Here is a 20447-nt window from a genome sequence, read left to right as displayed (position 1 = left end):
TAACTATTTCTCCATGTATCGTGACTCTCATCACACGTCTTTACTACGCCTACTCACCATGAGACCGCCTACATACACTTATTCACCGGAAAATGGAAGCAACACTAGAAAGTTGGGCTTCCGTGATGTGGACAAAAATCTGATCAAAACCACTCCTCCCATCTAATGGTTATTTATCATACTGAAAGCATTCCCAGAGGCTTGATACTTACTAATAAGCAGCATCATTTAAATAAAACAATAAATGTTTACTTATAAGTTTTGGCACTCAGGGACATTGCTTCTGAACATATTTATATGTTATTGCATTGAACAAGTTAAACGGCTCTCCACTCCACTTCGACTTGCTGTATATTTTTTTCCCAAATATCCAATTGTGAATTTTTAGCTTGAGTCTAGAAAATAAAGTTCTTTATTTTTCATTTTATCTTAATCACTAGACTGCTGCGCAGTTACGGGAATTTTGGTGAGGCAAGGTTGGTGAGGTTAGGCTGGTGAGAAGTAGCTGTTTTCAGAATTTGTGAATAGGATTGAGAAGTCAACAAAGACAGAGAGCTGGGTGGCAGAGGACGTCTGTGTGCGTGGGCGGGTGTGTACATGTGCGTGGGTCTTGGCGTGTGCGGCTGTAAAAAAAAACAAAAAAACTGTCACACACATCAGAGCTTCCATCGCCGTGTGCGTTAGCGACTATTATTAACCACTACGTACAAGCACCAATATGTTCCAGCGAACCCTCTCTGGCGCACTGCATATGGTACAGAAACCAAAACACACACACATACACGCACACACTGGGACTCGCTTTTCCTGCAAATAAAAACATTTGACTTGCCAGATTTGAGAGTTGTCACAGCCCCGCCCACATCAGGTATCGGCGCCTGAGTGACAGTCGAGGGACTGCCGAGACTCTGATCTCATACAGGACCATCGGGAACGTGCGCATTTGTACGTGTGAATAATGTGACATAGAAACAGCAGAAGTGTTCTATATATACATTTCTAAGGGCAACACAACATGTAAGATTGCCATCCTCAGGTATATTGGTATCATATATTGTGCAGACGTTTGCAGTCCTCCGTCTATAGCCATTACCAAACTGGCATGTCTTGTCTGTAAGATCTTAGAATGAATTTGTCTCTTCACTTGCACGATGCACAGCGATTTATTCGGAGATTCAATGTTTTACTATTTTCATTTCAGTCAATTGCAATCTGTAGTGGGAAAGAACATTTTGAGAAATTCTCTCACTGTAGTTGTTAGCATTTTGATCGAGTGTTACATATTTTTCTCCCAAGGACAAATAAGAAAAGGTTGCAAAAGTCTCAGGTCTACAACACTCTAAATATTATGTTTGTTATAGGGCCACACCGATTAGTCAATAAAGTTGACAAAAATAACTCATAGCTGACAATGGAATTCATTTTTGAGTATTGTCGGCAGACACCATTTCAATAGACTGAGGCATGAATATAATCTCTGCTGAGAGTCGCCCACATGCAATAGTGTCTCTGTCTCAAACAGTAACATAAACATATAGAAATCGCAGCATCAACAACAAGTAACTTCTCATATTTGAGAGCATTTTATCCTGGTTAGGTTGAATAAAAAAGACCAGTTGCAAAGTTTGCAAGGAGAACCTTGTCTGTCATGGCAGTAGCTAAGTAATGCACCAACATTTTAAAAGTATGTCGGACTATAAACGAAACTGAGTCTGACTCGCTTCGGTAAGATTCAAGTAATGTTCAAGCCAATACGGTTTTGATGACATCATTTTAGTTTTTATTTGTTGACAGAAGCCACAAACTTTGGCCATGTTTTTCTACAGGTGTATGCAGCAAAGACGACAATAGTCTTGGTAGGGGTGGGGGAAATTTCCGATTCTTGGATGCATAAACATTCAAATCTTGATTATTAAAGTTTGTCTAATAAAAAATGAATAAGACAAATGGCAGGTTAAAAGTAAGGGAGAACTAAGAAAACAAGATTCTGTTTCCTTTAAGACACTTTAAGTGGGCACACGTGCTTGTGCAGGCCTATGTAAATTATGATTAATATAGGAGGCACGGCAGCTGAGTAGTTAGCGCATCCGCGGCACAGTTCTGAGGCCATTGGTTCAAATCCAGCTACCAGGCTTCCTGTGCGGAGTTTGCATGTTCTCCCAGTGCTTATCTGGGTCTCCTACGGGCTGCTCCGGTTTCCTCCCACATTCCAAAGAAATGCCTGTCAGGTTAATTGGCAGGTCCAAATTATCCCTAGGTGTGAATGAGCAAGTGAGTTAACTGTCTCTGTAAGCCCTGCACCTGGCTGGCAACCAGTTAAGGGTGTCCTCTGCCCACTGCCCCAAGATAGCTGGGATGGGCCCAAACAACCCCACGACCCTACTGAGGAGAGGCGTTGAGGATTATGGATGGATGATTAATATAATTATATATAATTTAATCTAGTATTTAATCAATCTAATACTTTGATTATAAGTAGTTCGCTTTCTGCAAATTCGACTGCAGAACACGAGATCAAAGCAATAATAAATGCCCGCTGGGTCACGCTAAACAAGAACACTCACGGAGGTGTTTGAGTGACGACCGTCCAGACTGCAATAGCTGCCTCACAGTTACCATTTAACAACCAGAAAACTGCCAGCTTCATCAGAAATTGTGAGTGCTCATGTAGGTGACGCCACCTATTATTTGACATAAAATACAAGTATTGGGTTGGATTAAAGAAAGCTACAATCGCACTCACCAGGACGTGGTATGTGGAAGTCTTGCTTTAATTTATTACTCCAAACTGTGGGTTTTATCGTGAATGGAAAATGAAGACTTGCACCCTGATTAAAACGTCTCATCTCATCTCATACCGTACCGTACCGCTTATCCTCATTAGGGTCGCGGGGGGGGCTGGAGCCCATCCCAGCCATCTCCGGGCAGTGGGCAGGGGGAACCATCAACTGGTTGCCAGCCAATCGCAGGGCACACAGGGAACACAGGGACAGACAACTCATTCGCTCATTCACACCTAGGGACAATTTGGACCGGCCAATTCTCCTGAAATGCATGTTTTTGGAACATGGGAGGAAAACCGGAGTGCCCGGAGGAAACCCATGCAAGCACGGGGAGAACATATAAACTCCGCACAGGAAGTCTGGAGCTGGATTTGAACCCACGCAGGAGGTTCCCATGACATGAACTGTGCCGCACAAGCGCTAACCACTGCGCCGCCGTGCTGCCCTGATTAAAACGTATTAATGATAAAAACACCCAGGTGTTTTTGCAGGATTTTTAACACATTTTATCTTCAATCAGTTTACACACGGCAGATGAAATTGACATACTCAAGTTAAGGTTTTCATAAAAAGTGGAAATAAAAAGCAATAAAACACGTTGTGAGGATATAAAAATTGTGTGTGTAAGCTATTATGAGTTTCCAGACTGCATAAACTGTAGTGGAAATGAACTTCCTTGTTTTACTTTGTTACAAATGCACAATCATTAAAAACTATAACTGTTCAAATATGAGTAGGCAAAAAAATGCTTCACTAATTGTTTGATAATCGTGTTTGTACACCTTGAATCGTGGGGAACTCGGAAGTCCCACCTCTCGTCTTGGGTTCAGCAAATATGATTCTAAAGGTCAACATGTTTTTCTCTAGGCAGAAACTTTTCTTGTCAACCATTCTTTGACTTTTTTTATATCCACTATTTTTGCTCGACCAGAAATGTCGGTTTTCCAGAACTCATCGTACAGCCTCACAAGAAAGATATTTTTTCGTAGTTGTTTTCACTAGGTAAAGAATCCTAAACAAAGCTCACACTTGACATTTAATTATATTATCAATTGATAAAAATCTGAAAAAAGGTTTAAATTAATTATCTGGAGTTTGTTTTCCTATGATGCTCAAAAGATGATATCATTTCTTTTTGCATCCTTTCCTTCCACCTGACCCAACATCAATGAGAATGTGCGAAATTCACAAAAGGTGTTTTCCCACAATTTGTGCAATAACCTGCAGTAAGCGCCCCACCAGCAACAGCACTTACATACCTCTCTTATATACCTCTCTGTTTGCCACTGTCCCAAGACAATAGAAAAGGAGGCGAGCAATATTTTTTTTAGATTTGCAAGGAGGGTGGCAGGGGGCCTTGGAGGGAGTGAGGCGGTTCTAGGTTGGCAGACGCTGGTATGTGTGTGTGCTGTTTATGGTGAACGGGGACAGGGATATCACTCAGTGAGACAGAATGCTCTGGGTTTCCCCCAGCGGACCAACCTGCTATCACTGCACCGGCACACTACAACTGCAGCCCTGTGCAACTTTGCATTACACCCCAGCAGGATACAACACGGTACGACAGGGAGGCGCCACGTTTTAGCAAAGAGAAGCAGACTTATTTCTCTCAAAAATAGACTGGGCTTACCTTACATTCTTACTCAACTCGTGTACAGAAACTATTGTTTGAAGAACAACACAGTCAGTTTTGAGGGTTAGGTGGTGAGCCAATCGCGACTTTTCAATTTCAATGCTCCACATTTTGTATGCAAGAGAAAGCATCAATGTTCAAAACATTAGATAATATCGTTTGAACGTTGTGTTGTGTCAAACACATGAGGACCCTTTTTGTCATTTCACAACAGAAGATGACAACAGTTTTGTTTCCTTGACAGCGTGTCAATCTGATTTTTCGAGAATGTAAAAATAAACTTTTATGCAAGGAAAGGTCCACCAAAAATTCCTAATTTATAAACAAATTTAAATCAAAAGGTTTTAAAACTCGCAGAAAAGAAGACACATGGAGAGTATTGAATTTTTAGCATAGCAAAAAAGGGAAACTTTTAGTTATATAAACACTTTTTTCACAAAAACTAAGACAAGACAGGCAATACTTGGCACATCTTAAATGAGTATTATGTCACACGTAAATATGCAGCCCTTAAAAAGAATAAATCAATTCCAAGAAGCGTTTTGCTTACTTGCATAAGGCTGACTATATTTTAAACCTCAACAACATTTTCCCTCATCATTTTCATTACATGATGGTAGGTGATGAACAAGGACCAAATTGTGATCAAATTTCTTCCGAGCAATGGAAGGATGATCGATTATTTTGTGGTACTAAATCTGTAGTCATATGACGTCATCTTGGAATGTCCACTGGAGAAGCTGCTTTGGATAGTCAAAACATGGACCAAAGGCTGTCATGTAAAATGTGCAAAACAAAAGAACTATACACGCATTAATTACATGGAGCATGGTTTATCTCGCACCAGAGTCAAATATATGAATAAAATAAATTACTGAGACCTACAATAGGAAGTGACCCAATAGCCTATCACAAGGAGGAGGCACCAACCGGTCGCGCATTGCGTTACGGCGTGGCTCAGGCTCCATATCGGCAAAACAAGAAGAGACGGAAACGAGGACATGCCACAAGTCCGAATAGCTAAATACAGGTAAATTTTCTTGAAAAGAAATCCAAAAGTTTGGATGCAAACCAAATTATTTTTTTAAACCTTTAAAGATCAGGGAACAAGATATACAGATGACCCTGGTATATTGATTGGTACACTCCCCAAAAATTCAAGGAAGTGTTCAGCCTTGGTGTTTCGTTTAAAGTTTAAACTTCAATTGCAATGTATAAATGAACTTACTTCACAAATCAATAATTTATCAAAATAGGAAAGTAAAGAACAGCGAAAGTCCAGTGACTGAAAAAGCGTGAAATGAATGCTGAAAATAATCAAGAAAAAAAAGTGAAAAGACGCAGGAAAGCGGCAACTGAGAAACGTGCTGAATGTCATAAGGAAGCAAGGAAGGGATGGAAAGTTATTCAGCGTAGAGCAACAGTGACCGAGGGAGTGGAGGTAGAAGAAACTCAGTTCATGCCCCTATCCCCATGCAGCAAGGGCTCTTCCCTTGGGGCACACAGACTTTAAGCCTATGCCCTGCTTTATATTCCCCTGGCTACTGCAGCCAGATCAATCTAGCCGGCTGGCCGATGTAGCTCAACCTAGTTCAGGGCAGCTCAGCCTCCAGAGTCCTCCAATGAGAGGATGCCTTTCTTGCTAGAAAGATTATAGTGGATATAGAATGTATAGGCATGATTAATAAACCAGAGTGTTTGATTTTGACTTGTTGAAAAAATGTGATAGCTCCAAAACAGATGTCTGCTTTTATTTCTATTATTTTGCTGCTGCTTCAAAGAACAACCTTTGATACCCAGAGTTACTGTATAGGTATTACTAATTCAGCAATTTCCACAAACCAGAGTGTCCAATGCCATGGATTAGCAAAGGTTATCAATGCTTTTAAAAAATGGTTATATAAAATATAAAATTGGAAAACTAATTTCTGACAGAGTGACTTAATGCAACTCACTCCATATTGAAATAAATGTAATAATAAAATACTACCTCTAGTATCTGAATATTAAATATGTCATTTTAAAATTTAAACTTAAACCTGAAAACAAATTTTAAAAAAATAGCTGAATTGATATATTTGGAGTGTATATAACCATCGCTGCTATAATTGAATTTGTCAATTAGGGACAGATTGTGTAGTGATACTCACCACATTTATGCATATAGGTTACAAAATGTTCCAAGCACTTGGGGAAATTTTGTTTTATTTGCTCCCTGTTGGTGCTCGTTGGCTTCGTACTGCGTTTGTTTGGCCGGCTAGCCTGGCGGTAACGCTGGTTTTGCCTTGCCCCCTACTTTATCAAGAGACGAAGAATAACAGCCAGCATACCCACTCAAAACATGCTGAAAGAGTCGTAGACAGGGCCTTCATCTTCACCTATTGGTAGGTATTTCGGCTACTTTGAAAAAAACAGCGGCGATATGCACTGCAAACTTTGCCAACCACGACGTGCACCACGACAAACTTATTCCACCATTTAAAACGGTACCGTCCATTATAATACGTCAAAGTAAATAGAAATTTAGCCCCAAAGGAGTGCTAGCGGATCTTTAACAAGCTTGTTTAATGTTCCTTATATTTGTAAAATGCTATGTAATAGTTTGTCACCATGTGCATTTGTTCTGACATTAAACACTGGTTAAAGCAGCATATGATTTTGTCAACATTCACTCAGGGACAAAATTTAGAATTAAATGTGAAAGGAAGAAAAGATGTGATAACTACCACGATAATTATCGATATCAACCAAAAATATATTTTTTTATCATGATAATAATTTTGGTCATATCACCCAGGCCTACTCGTAATCTCTTCGACCAAATAACACGGCTACAGACTTGCCAGGGTGCTGATGTTCCTCCAGTAATGTCACAACTCAGGATAATAAAGACAAGAAATGCTGTCTTCAAAATGCATTATCTTGGAAAATAATTGGAATGAACCAAAGAAATGTGCGTGTATGTGGATATATATGTATGTATATATTATGCAAAAACAATGTATTATTTCCCAACATACATTTGGAAAGTTTAAGAATTTGAGAATACCTAACTTAAAGATTACCAAACTAACAGAGTATGGCTCCATACACATCTACCCCAGTTATACCTCACCATACCTTGAGCTCTTCCGTTACAAACCCCAACTCAATGTCCTCTCACCTCCCACCTAACTAGGGGTCGTCTCAAGTCCCCTCTTCCTGCAAAACCCACCTTCTCTTCGTCCTTACCAACACCCGTTGTCCCCCCCTTTTGGCCCCCCTTTCCCCAATTAGTCAGCCTGCACACAGCTACCCATCCAATGCCTGCCCAGCCTGCCGGTGCGAGTCTGCTCATCCAGCCCCTCTGGCGAACATGACAAAGAGAGCGCCTCAGTATTCAAAAAGACTCTCCGCTTTCAAATGCCGAATGGTAGGGTCGACCTGGGTGCAGCTTTAAGCAAAATATTCAAATTCTCAGCCTTGCTTTTTTTAAAGAATTTGCATGGATATGCATTCATTTGCAATGTGGAAAGGCACAAGGACAGCTGAGCTTTGGTTTTAGAAAGACTGCAAAAATAAATAATGCAGAGTTAAAATGTATGATGGCATGAAATCTTGATGGGTAAGCCTGGTACAGTAAAATCACGTTGGGAAAAGAAAGATGAAAACACAAAATCATAAAAAATGAAACATTCATACTAGTGATGTAAAATACAGACAAAACTTTATATCCGAATGACGATCAAGTGCATTCCTGTGCAATTATGTCAAATTCATGTTATATTATATTATTTCGACTTATTTAAAGAACAACAAAGTTTTTGTCAAATAATATTAATGAAAATAGTTCTAATAAATACATTGATGTCAAATTTCTCAAGAATCACTGAAAGTTGCTTATACCTTAGGCCAGACCTGGGCACTCCGGTCCTGGAGGGCCATACGTCCTGCCAGATTTTGAAGTTTGCTCTTCTTTAACTCAGGTGATACAAATTATAACCTCGTTAGCAAGCTAGCAAGTGCTCGTTAACGATACTGGTGATTGGAATCACCTGTATTGGATCAGAGAAACCTCAAAAATCATGCAGAACATACGGCCCTCCAGGACCGGAGTGCCCAGGTCTGCCTTAGGCTGTGTTGTATAATGATACGTCAAAGAAATAATCTCAGATAGCATTAAAAAGCTCCAAAATTGAATTACTAGAATGATAAATGAGCTTTATGATCATTCCTGAGCTAAAATATAAAATAATGACAGCAAAGTATTAAGGATTGATAATCGGAATATATAATACAACAACACTTTAAAATTAAGTTTATTATAAATCTTCTTATAACATTCATTGCATGTATATGACATCGCTGTTTTCCATCTGCCATCAGTATGTATCAGTATTTACTTAATTCATGCAATGTTTGCGTTTCGTCGTCTGCTACAAGCCAAGTGAACTCCTCTTTCCACAATGTTTTTAATGTACGTTTACGTTTTGTAGCGTCATCAATTTTGTTAGCTTCCTTTGAATATTTCTTCTGGGGCTGAGGTTTTGGCTTTATTCCTAACCACTTCTCTATTTTTCTTGTGTTCTCTGTGCGTCTTCTTTGGAAAATTATATGCAAATACACGACCTTGTAACGCTCTGGAAAGTCCAGAAGCACGAAGTTATTCGATGCAGGCTTCTGATTGGCTGCCGAGTATGCAAATTGCCAAACGAAACGAAATTTCCAAATTTCCAAACCGAACGAAGATTTCGAAATCGGAATAGAGCAAACGTTTGATTTGAATAAAAAACATTTCGTTTTTTTTTCCCCCCTTGACAAGGTTGTCGGCCACCCGGGCGGAGATGTTTTGTAAAAAATGCACGCTCCGGGCGTCCGGGCAGACGTTATTTCAGACACTGATGGTGGTCATGGACAATCTCAAAAACACTATTTTAGCTGATTATTTCCCCCTCGGATGGGTCTGGCCTTGATGCGGCGAGGGGGCTTGCGTGTTCCAGTGACCCTGGAGAGCGATACCGTCGGGAGCTTGCTCCTGGTAGGGTCACCCATGGCGGGCCGGTCTCCGGGGTAGGTTCCAGACAAACAAAGACCCCAGCGTGTCGGTACGCTGTGAGGTGGCAGCCCCACCAACCGACTATCCTGCGGAGGGCTAACAACTCACCCAGGAGAAACACACTTTGTTACGAAACTGACCAGAGAAAGAAGCCGGACTGACCAACACGGTAACGGACCCCAGCCTGCCCCCGACCAACGAGTACGGATCGATCTTCGTCATAAGACCTGTGTCGCCACCTGGAATGTCCAGACACTCCTTCGCCCCGGAGCTGCCACCCTGCTGTCCCGAGAGCTCTGTCGCTATAACATCACCATGGCAGGGCTCTGTGAAGTACGATGGCAAGGCAATGGTGAAACAACAGCTGGCAACCATTGCTACATCTGGAGTGGCCCCGAGAGTCGGACCGGCCTTTACGGTGTGGCTCTTGCCATTCCAAAAGCCCTCCGGAGGTCCCTCATCAGCTGGACACCAATAAGCGACAGACTACTGTCTGCTCGATTCCTCCACCATCACGGCAAGATGACAGTGATCGTCGCCTACGCCCCCACCGATGTCGCTGATGAGGATGCGAAGGACGCGTTCTTTGACCAACTCCACCAGGCTGTCAACCAAGCCCCACCACACGACGTCACCATCATCCTCACTGATGCCAACGCCACTCTATCCAGCAATGATCGGTCCCCCGGCTCACCTGTCGGCACCACCTTCGTTGACAGCACAACAAACGACAATGGCAACCGCCTCCTCCTCCTCTGCCACCAAAACAACCTTTGTGTTGCTGACACCTGGTTTCCCCGGAAATGCATCCATCACTGGACGTGGTACAGCCCAGATGGCAGAACCAGGAAGGCATTGGACCACATCCTGATATCACGACGCTGGAAGTCGTTTGTAACCAACTGCCGGGTGTTCAGAGGAGCACAGCTTGGCAACACAGACCATCGTCTGCTGGTGGCCCAGCTCAAGCTAAAGCTCCGAGCCAACCAGCACAAGACTCTGCCTCGCCCCGACTCCTCCCGACTCAGCGACCCCAACATCGCCAGAGACTTCAGTTGCTCCATCCGCCGCTCTCTTGATACCCTGGCTCCTGACAAGCTGACAGACTGGGCGGCCTTCAAGGAAAGTGTCCTCCAGTCTGCTCACAATGTCCTCGGACGCCCGCGATCCTCCCCGAGAAAGCCCTGGATATCAGAGAGGACACTAAACATCATAGACCAGCGGCGTGAGGCCCGACTCCGAGGCGACCTCACAGAGTATCGGAGACTGAATCGCCTGCGCAATGTGGCCATTGCTGAAGATAGGGAGAGGTTTTGGCAGGCAGAAGCCCAACAGCTTGAGTCCGCGGCCAACAACAACAACATGAGCCGCGTATTCAGTCTACTACGCCAAGCCTGTAGCGGCCCACACATAAAGACAGCCCTGGTAAAGGACTCAGACGGCAACCTCATCATGACAGAAGCCAACTGCCTCGAGCGCTGGAAGGAGCACTTTAGCCTCCTCTTGCAGCACAGCACCATCCCGGCTGATCCCACCCTCCTAGGGGCTGCGAGCACAGCACCTCCTAACGACACCTGCTGCACAGACCCTGTAACACCCGAGGAAGTGAGAGCTGCTCTGAAGAAGCTGAACACCAAGAAAGCCCCCGGCATCTGTGCCATTACCGGCGAGATGCTCAAGGCCGGCGGTGATGGCATGGTGGAGTGGCTAACCCGCCTATTCAACCAGGTGTGGGAATCGGAGCAGCTGCCCACCGACTGGACCAGAGGAGTCATCTTGCCCTTCTGGAAATGCAAGGGCGACAGGCTTGTCTGTGGAAACCACAGGGGCATAACCTTACTCTCCATCCCGGGCAAGGTCTTTACCAGGATCTTGCTCAGCCGTGCCCTTCCAGCAATCAGAAGCTGCCGCCGTCCCCAGCAGGCTGGCTTTATGCCCAACCGCTCCACAACGGACCACATCTCTGCCGTCCGTTTGCTGATAGAAAAGACCCGTGAATTCCGTAAAGATCGCCATCTATATATCGGATTCATTGATCTGAAGGCCGCCTTTGACACCGTCTGCCACTCTTCACTGTGGAACATCCTCCAAGCTCTCAGAGCACCACCCAAGATCATAGCCCTGTTCAAGCTGCTCTACAGCAACACAGAGAGCTGTGTCCGTATCAACGGCATTGACTCCGACTGGTTTGCTATCTCCAGCGGCGTTCGCCAAGGCTGTGTGGCTGCTCCCGACCTTTTTAATTGCATCATCGACCATCTGATGTTCAGGGTTAGTGAGCGCATCCCCGGAGTGTCTTTCGGCAACTACCACCTGACTGACCTGGAGTATGCTGACGACACCATCATTCTCAGCACTTCCTACAGCCAGCTGAGAGACGCTCTGGGCATTTACAGCGAAGAGGCAGCGCGGCTTGGCCTGCAAGTGAGTTGGACGAAAACCAAGTTCATGTATGTCGGTGATGGACCAGATCCACCTCCCATCCAAATTGGTAGCGACATCGTAGAGCCTGTCAAGAGCTTTGTATATCTGGGGTCCATGGTGACAGACAATGGGGACCTAAAACCAGAGATTCTCCGCAGAAGAGCCCTGGCAGCATCTGCTCTGCAGTCTCTCTGGAAACCACTCTGGCGGCACCAGACCATCGCACGCAAGACGAAGCTCCGCATTTACAACCTCGCCGTACTCCCTATCCTGCTTTATGGCTCAGAAACATGGCCCCTGAACGACACCCTGGCCACAAGAATCGATGGTTTTGATAGCAGGGCTCTCAGAACCATCGAGAACATCAGGTGGCCCCAGCGAGTCTCCAATAAAGAGCTCAGAGCCCGCACGTGCCAGCCCCAAGCATCTTCCTTGGTCGCACAACGCCGCACCCGCTGGTTTGGCCATGTCCTTCGTCTACCACCAGACCATCCGACACGAGCCATTCTCCAGTTTGACCCAAAGGCCGCAGGCTGGAGACGACCACGAGGGAAACCCCGCACTCGATGGCTCGACGTCGTTGCGGGCGACCTCCAACAACACGGAGTTGCCGTAGAGGATGCAGAACAGCTGGCACAAGACCGCCAGCATTGGAAAAACCTGGTTCATCTGGTCGGCTCAACGCACAGGGACGGGACCCCCCGACCTTCGCTGGAGCAATAAGTAAGTAAGTAAGCTGATTATTTCCAAAACAATGCAAGACAAGCCCCCCCAAAAGACTAGTCAAGTCAATCAACAGATTTGAGCCCAATTGAGCATGCACTTAATGACTTTTAAAGATAACAGAATAGGGTACTTCCCAGAAACAAAAGACCTTACCATGAAATTTAATGGTACATACATTTTAAAATTCAGTTACTACTCACTTATTGTAATGACATATATTTAAATACTTTTGCCACTCAAGTTTTCCCTCTTTCACTTTTTTCACCAGTTTAGTAATTGTTCCACAAGCAAATAAGGAATTACAGTGACCCCTTACTACTTTGAGCATTGGTTATTGCTGGTTCAATCCTCCGCGGATTTTGAATTGATTCGTCTTCATTGTCCGGCAGCATGGCAGCGCAGTGGTTAGCGCATGTGCGGCACAGTTAGAGGTCGTGAGATCAAACCTCCTGTGTGGATTGCATGTTCTCCCCGTGCTTGCGTGGGTTTCCTCCAGACACTCTGGTTTTCTCCCACATTACAAAAACATGCATGTCAGGTTAATTGGCCAGTCCAAATTGTCCCTAGGTGTGAATGAGTGAGCGAAATGCCTGTCCCTGTGTGCCCTGCGACTGGCTGGCAACCAATTCAGGGTGTCCCCTGCCCACTGCCCGAAGATAGTTGGGATGGGCTCCAGCACCCCCGCGATCCTACAGAGGATAAGCGGTACAGATAATGGATGGATTGTCTTCATTGTCATTGATATCAATGTATAGTTCATTGTGGTAAGAGAGTAAGTGCTGCATAGGACAGATTGTGCATGCGTGTACAGTAATCCCTCGGTTATCGCGGCTAATGGGGACCAAAACCACCCGCGAAAAGCGAAAAGTGAAAATCCGCAAAGTAGCGACGGCCCTTCCAAAATGCTTAAAAAAAAAAAAAATATATATATATATATATATATATATATATATATTTTTTTTTTTTTTAATTATTTTATTTTATTATTATTATTTTTTAGACCCGCGAAGCTCTGAACCCGCGAACGTCGAACCGCGAAGTAGCGAGGTCCCACTGTATTCGTTGAGCGTGACTGTTTGCGTACCGGACTGTTGTAAGCTGGTGTATGCTGTCAGACAAACAGCCGAATCAAAATATTTTGGGCAGGATAACGGCTGCTAGCTTTTAGCGGCTAGTTACATTGAAAAGAAATGTATCAGTAAAATTGGAATCAGGGGAAAGTCAAAAGAAGGCAAAGAAATGCTGATCACCACCGTGTGCTCCATAGATTGCTATCAGGTTCGGGAATCGACTAAGGCGGCTTCAGGAGCGAACAATCACGAGGCTGAAGGTCCAGCCTAATGCTACGGCTGAGCTATTTCAGCAGCCAGATTCATTACCCATGAAATAAATGACCTTGAGCTACAACTTGTGGGAAATGGCTAAATTTGGGACTCACTTTATTTTAATCATGGCTCAAATCGCCTCAAATCGAGGGCCACCAGTGTAAGCGCGCAGCTAGCCTTTTGCTCTCTGAATTGCTTCATTACCCTCCAAGGAGAAAACCCTCCAATTTTGTTTTACTTTTGTATGATGACAATAAAACCATCCATTCAACTGCAATTATGTGTTGTAAGTTATTGTTTGTAGATCTATAGTTTTTTCTTCCAACAGTCCTATTTCTTTATCGGTAATGACATCATCTCAAGGTAAGTATAACCCTTCGGGGGCTTTTATGTAGGTGCAGCGCTACTTCCAGGTTATTCCCTTTTCACGGGTAGTTCCGGTCCCCATTAACCGCGAAAACCGAGGAATCTCCGTATTTCTTTTGACAGTGTACATAAACTAAGGAATAACTCACAAGACCAATTTGACTTTTTCACTCACTGGTTGAGAAGTTTTTCAGATAAATATTTTTACCTGACTTAATACAATAGATCGTAAAGCATAAGAATGGTTTCGTGACGGACTGAAATTTGAACGCACACATTTGGATTGTATGAATTTTGTTGGACGGCAATTATCCCTAACATTTGTATTCTTGGCAGTAGTCATTATCGTGGCACCTTAATGATGATTTCATCCAAATACATTGAATCTTAAATGTGCAAGAAAAAACAAGTGAAAACAGTGGCAGGCACAAGCAGTGGATATAACAGAGATTCCAAATAAAAGGAAAGAAGGAAAAGAACAATGAGCAGAGAGGCAAAGCCTCCATTGCCCAGTGCAGTCCACAAACCCTGCAGAGATTCCTTTCATTAGGCTTTAATATTATGCTGCTGGCTTGCCATCCTGACCTGCACTATGTGCCGGTAATAAGGACGGCCTTCAGAGCTGGACCAAAGCAACAGAGCTGCTTGGGCTGGGGGGGAGACGGAAGAAAGATGGAGGGGCGCATGAGCATGAGCCGATGTGGTGCACTTTTAAATCGACACGAGGCGGGGGTGTTACATTTTCACATTCTCGCTCATTCCAACCAAGCTGCTCTGGGAGGGAAATGGAGGAATAGGGCATTTTGGTTTCCTGGAATAGATCAAATCCCTCCATCAATGAACCCTCTGGTGCCGAGCGTCCGCAGTGACAGAAGTTGTTTTGAGTAACAGCGTCCCATGTTACCACCTTTTCATTCTGGAGGCGTTGAAGGTGGCAGATTGATCTTCTGGCCTCTTCAAACACTTAGCTAACACTTGTCGGGTACACGTGTCCTATAGAAAGTCTTATGGCCGCAGAATATCAATTTCAAAAGCTTTCTTTAGAACCCAACAATAGCAGAACTTTTTCATTACCCTGAATACATAGACAATACAAGCATCAAATGCTAAGAACAATTCCATCCCGAGATATGAATACTTTTGACTACTGTCCATTTCAATCTAAATTTTACAATGTACTTTTTTATCTCAACTACAAAAATATTCTATTGTTTGATGTTTTTTGTTGTTTGAAGGTGATGTGCATCATTTGAAAAAAGTTGAACTGAAAAAAAGTTGAACGTTAAATATTTTCTCTATTAAGTATGAGCTAACAATGTCCAACTGATCCTAATTAAAAACAACTCCTTCGACATGATAGGAAAAATTTATGAAGAATTAATTGCAGACAAAAATATCTCGTCATTTTTAAAAGCTACAAAAATCATTTTACTTGTTTCCATTCCCTTCAGGCCACCATCTACAGGGAAACTACTCTTCAGAAAAATGTCATCTCATTTTTAATTTAATTGGTGATCAATTTCAAACACATAATAAGGTTGACAACCCAAATACAGCATGTGTAGTGGAACTACTAGATAAGAAACTACTGTGTGCACTCCACTAGTTGACTGGCGTCCTTTAAAAGCCTCATTCCGTTAATTATTATGTAATAAATAAATAAATAAAAAAAGTGCAGTGTCTGCCCGGACGCTCAAATCGTAATTCTTTTTAAACTTTAAAATTAGACTATTCCATTAATTAGTGTCTGAAATAACGTCTGCCCGGACGCCCGGGGCGTTCATCTTTTCGTCGTGCGTACAACTTACAAAACGTATCCGCCCGGGTGGCCGACAACTTTTTCAACGGGGAAAAAAAAATCTTTCTTTTTTTTTTCTCAAATCCAATCAAACCTTTGCTTTATTCCGATTTCAAAATCTTCGTTCGGTTTGGAAATTTCGGTTCGTTTTGCAATTTGCATACTCGGCAGCCAATCAGAATCCTGCATCGAATAACTTCGTGATTCCGGACTTTCCCGAGCGTTATAAAGTCGTGCATTTGCACATCATTTTCCAAAGTAGACGCACAGAGAACACAAGAAAAATGGATAAGTAGTTAGGAATCAAGCCAAAACCTCAGCCCTAGAAGAAAGATTCAAAAGAAGCTAACAAAATTGATGACGCTACAAAATGTAAACGTACATTAAAAGAATTGTAGAAAGAGGAGCTCACGTGGCTCGTACCAGACGCCGCAACGCAAACGTTGCATGAATGAAGATGAGTAAATGCAGGTACATACTGATTACAGATGGAAACAGCGATGTCATATACATGGAATGAATGTTATAAGTAGATTTATAATAAACTTAATTTTAAAGTGTCGTCCTGTTGTATATTCTGATTATCAATCCTTAATACTTTGCAACAATATTTTTTTTGTGATTAGTCGTCTTACTGTGTTTCAAGTTGTAAAAAATTGGGCAGGCAACTTTATGGCTGGGCAGGCATCTTTGGTGTCCAGTAACTTTTTGTCATGAGTTTCAGACACTGATACAGTGCTACATCTACTTACAAATGTCTCTACATATGAAAGTTTAGGTTATGAAGAACCTGAACGGGAAAATATTGCCTCTAGTTACAAAGGCGTTTCAGGATACAGACTACAGTATGCGCTGCTATTAGCCACTTCCAGAGTTTCCCGAACGTAAACAAACGGGCTGCGGGTTCTTGTGCCATAATCTAGATCTAAGAGCTTTGTTTCATGTTCTAATGCTCTTTTATGATTTATAAAATGATAAAATGTACTTTTGCGGGGCTTAGAACAGATTAGCGCATTTACATTCAAACCTATGAAGTTTTCAGGCTAAGAAGCTATTCCCAGAAGGAATGAAATTTGTAAGTAGAGTTACCACGGTAGTGCTATTGGGTTTTACATGATTATTTTTTTTCCTGAGCGATGGACTTTAGCACAATTTAACTTTTTTAGTTTCCCCTTACCCAGGGAATGCTCATTCTCACTATTATGTAGTTATGAGCACAAGAAGCCGCAAGAGTATCTAATTTCACAGTTTGATCCCATTTTATCCACCATGATTAATGATATATCAATAATGTATATTAACTCAATCTGGCAAGAGAATCATAAGTATTCTAGAAGGAATATCTTTTCCTGATCCACTCAAAGTAGCAGTGGACAACATCCGTTTGAACACCAAGTTTTTGTGCATAAACGCCAAATGTCTGATTCATACAAACATGGCAGCCACTGAAATGCACACATTTAATTTCTGACTCTACTCCAATGTATGTATTTATATTGTGGGGTGAGAGGGCTAGCAGTTTAGAGAATAAATATGCAGCATCAACAACAGCAGTGTGCATTATTTGGATACTAATACCCTGTCCTGCTGATGTCCTTTATACGCATCACAGATGGGCTCAGACAGGGGCGAGTAGCAATATTATGCCTCTGCCGAGATCTTCTGAATATATTACCAAATGATAGGGGGAGATGTCTCACTCCCTTACACACTCATGTGCACAACACATTCACATACACTTGGAAGTGCTTTGCCAAGAGCACTGAACTGCATATGCCCCAACATACAACCATGAGATTCATTAATGAAGTGCCAGGAGAAGAGGGAAAAGGGACACATATATCAAGCCTGTGCGTGTGTGTGTGTGTGTGTGTGTGTGTGTACAAACTAAGCGTCCGGGGGAGAATTTCCTTCTTTAAGCTTTTTGCTCCCATTGGGCTTAGCTCGACTGTATCAAACCTGGGCCTGCCTCAAACACATGGCACCGGACACACACATGCACCATCTCCATTGCAGGGACTCCACCCACTATGTAGCAAGTGTGCAGGAAATTGTCTGAGGAGTTCAATGCAATGACGCAAAAAGAAAAATTCCAAGTATTGTATTTTCCGCAATATAAGGCGCACTGAATTATAAGGTGCAGCACCAAAAATAGTCTTATGTGACAGTCTTTCCATATACAAGGTGCACCAGACTATAAAGTGCATGGAATTAAAACTACAGTATGGGCTAAGTTTGCACAAAAACTAAAGAGGTACCGTATCAGTGCATTTATTGATCAGTCGGAATATTTGATCACAATTGGATAACATTGGATGCAACAAGAATCAAACCCAGATCGCAGTGGGGGGACGCCAGATCCTATCTAATGGACCACTAAGTTTACGGATGACAAATGAAAAGGCTTTAGGTATTATCTCATCAAGATGTTAATGTTATTATTTGGGCCGGGCCGCCAGAATGCTGTCAGACATTGAGCCGTCGTCGTACAGAAAAGATTGGGGGCCACTAAAATACAGTTTATTGTATCACTGACTGGTAAAGTCTTTACGAAGCACATTAAATTCTGAACTGTATAAGAGAAAAGCATTGTGGGTAGTAATTTGGTTGTTCTAAAACAAATAAATGCATGGCCGTACGTTTCAAAAGTGTTTGTCCCATACAATGCAATGTAATACAAAGATTGAGCTGAGAAAATGTGAAACTAAATTTTACACCAATTCTTAATCACTGTCTCATTACTCTAACATATCAGGTACCATTGTTAGAAACGGCGTGATGATGAGATAAGAGCTAATGCCTTTTTATGCGCGGTCTGTATCTCTAGTGTTCTAATGGATAGGATTCGGCGCTCTTGTTGAACTGAGTACTCTATGATACCGGCTGTGGTTTTTGACTTGCTCTGTCCACTCCACGCATCGGCCCGGCATTGCAGTACCTCCGGGAACGGTGCATTCGCAATGATCGCAGCAAGGCTTTAGGGCTAGGACCTTAGCTTGGCCTTTTGGCTGAGAGTAAGTGTTCCGGCTCCTAGGCTTTGTAGCGTATTATGAACTGACCGATAACGGATAATGGATAATAAATAACGAAGATAGAGCAATAACCCTTAAAAATCCCTCCCCCCTCTTGTGCAACTTCATGACTGGGGTTCTGCGATTATGAAAATCACGAACTGCCGTTCTAGCATTTTTGCAATTCGGAGATGGAATAAGAGCTTGCTCTGTCCACTCCACGCATCGGCCCGGTATTGCAGTACTTCCGGGATCGGTGCTTTCGCACTGATCGCTGCATGGCTCTGTGGCTAGGACCTTGACTCGGCCTCTTGGCTGAGAACAAGTGTCCCGGCCCGTGGCATTGTAGTGAATTATGAATTGACCGATAATGGATAATGGATAATTGATAATGAATATAGAACAATAACAGTCCAGAAAATACAGTTAATGTAAAAAATATTCATACTGTTTTGTAATGCAGCTCTAATCTTTATCTGAAGTTGTAGTCAAAACTTTTTACTTCGGCACTCTTACTGCCATACTGATAACGTCTACCACCGTCAAACATTAGACACTTAAAATAATACAGAATGGAATGTTAGTTAAAAAGTTTAAAATGGATATACAATATTTTGCCATAATCTCGACTATGGAGCTTTTGGGGAATGAACCAGAGGTCAGTCCGATCAGGACCCATGAGCAAAAAAGTGTGCTAAAGAGGCATCCAGCTCAGGGTCAGAGCCAAAGGCCAAATTATAAGGGCAAAACTGTCCATTAGTCAAGACCCTGGAACACCCCGGGGATCTGGGGTGATAAGGGTTAGAAAAGAATAAAAACACCATCAACCCAGTCACATACAAGCATACATTCTCAAAGGCATACACAGATCATATGAAGCCTTGTTTGACACTGCTGTCAGGGTGCAGTGAAGGGGAAAGACAAAACCCGGTGACACACTGACATCGTACAAGTACACGAATACATGCAGAAACACAATTTTGTACATACCAGGCAAAAGAGGTTAAACATTCTCTTATCCATATTGTTCACCTTTCTTTAACAGTTTAAAAATGTAAATACTGATTAAAATAGGAAATCTGACAATAATATTTTGCAATCCATAATATCAAAGCTTGAAAAACCCTTTTTTTGTAAATCTATTTGTAAAAATATATTGGTCTGACGATGACGTTTATTCTAAAGCAGGGCGCTACTGACTTTTTCGAAGCTATATCCTTATTACTGATTAGTGTGAAACGGTACCAATAGTGTGTATGGACATCATAAAACCGTAACAAACCATTACGTTCCACTCATTTGCAACTCTTTGGTTACTATTGCAGTCAGCTGAGTCAATCTCAATC

At 42.7% G+C, this 20447-nt stretch overlaps 1 protein-coding gene and 1 pseudogene across 2 annotated transcripts in view; one reads left to right on the top strand and one right to left on the bottom strand.

Moving 5' to 3' along the window:
• dennd1b (DENN/MADD domain containing 1B) overlaps positions 1–20447 on the bottom strand; it is a 228040-nt gene that overhangs the window by 157094 nt on the left and 50499 nt on the right. The gene's annotated exons all lie outside the window — the stretch shown is intronic.
• Positions 19079–19368, top strand: LOC148355334 (U2 spliceosomal RNA; annotated as a pseudogene).

This window comes from Urocampus carinirostris, chromosome 12, assembly GCF_059441175.1.
Source record: "Urocampus carinirostris isolate Australia breed hairy pipefish chromosome 12, RoL_Ucar_1.0, whole genome shotgun sequence".
In the NCBI taxonomy this organism is placed as follows: domain Eukaryota; kingdom Metazoa; phylum Chordata; class Actinopteri; order Syngnathiformes; family Syngnathidae; genus Urocampus; species Urocampus carinirostris.
The sequence above is the reverse complement of the archived record's forward strand: the minus strand, read 5'-3'. Positions and strand labels throughout refer to the sequence as shown.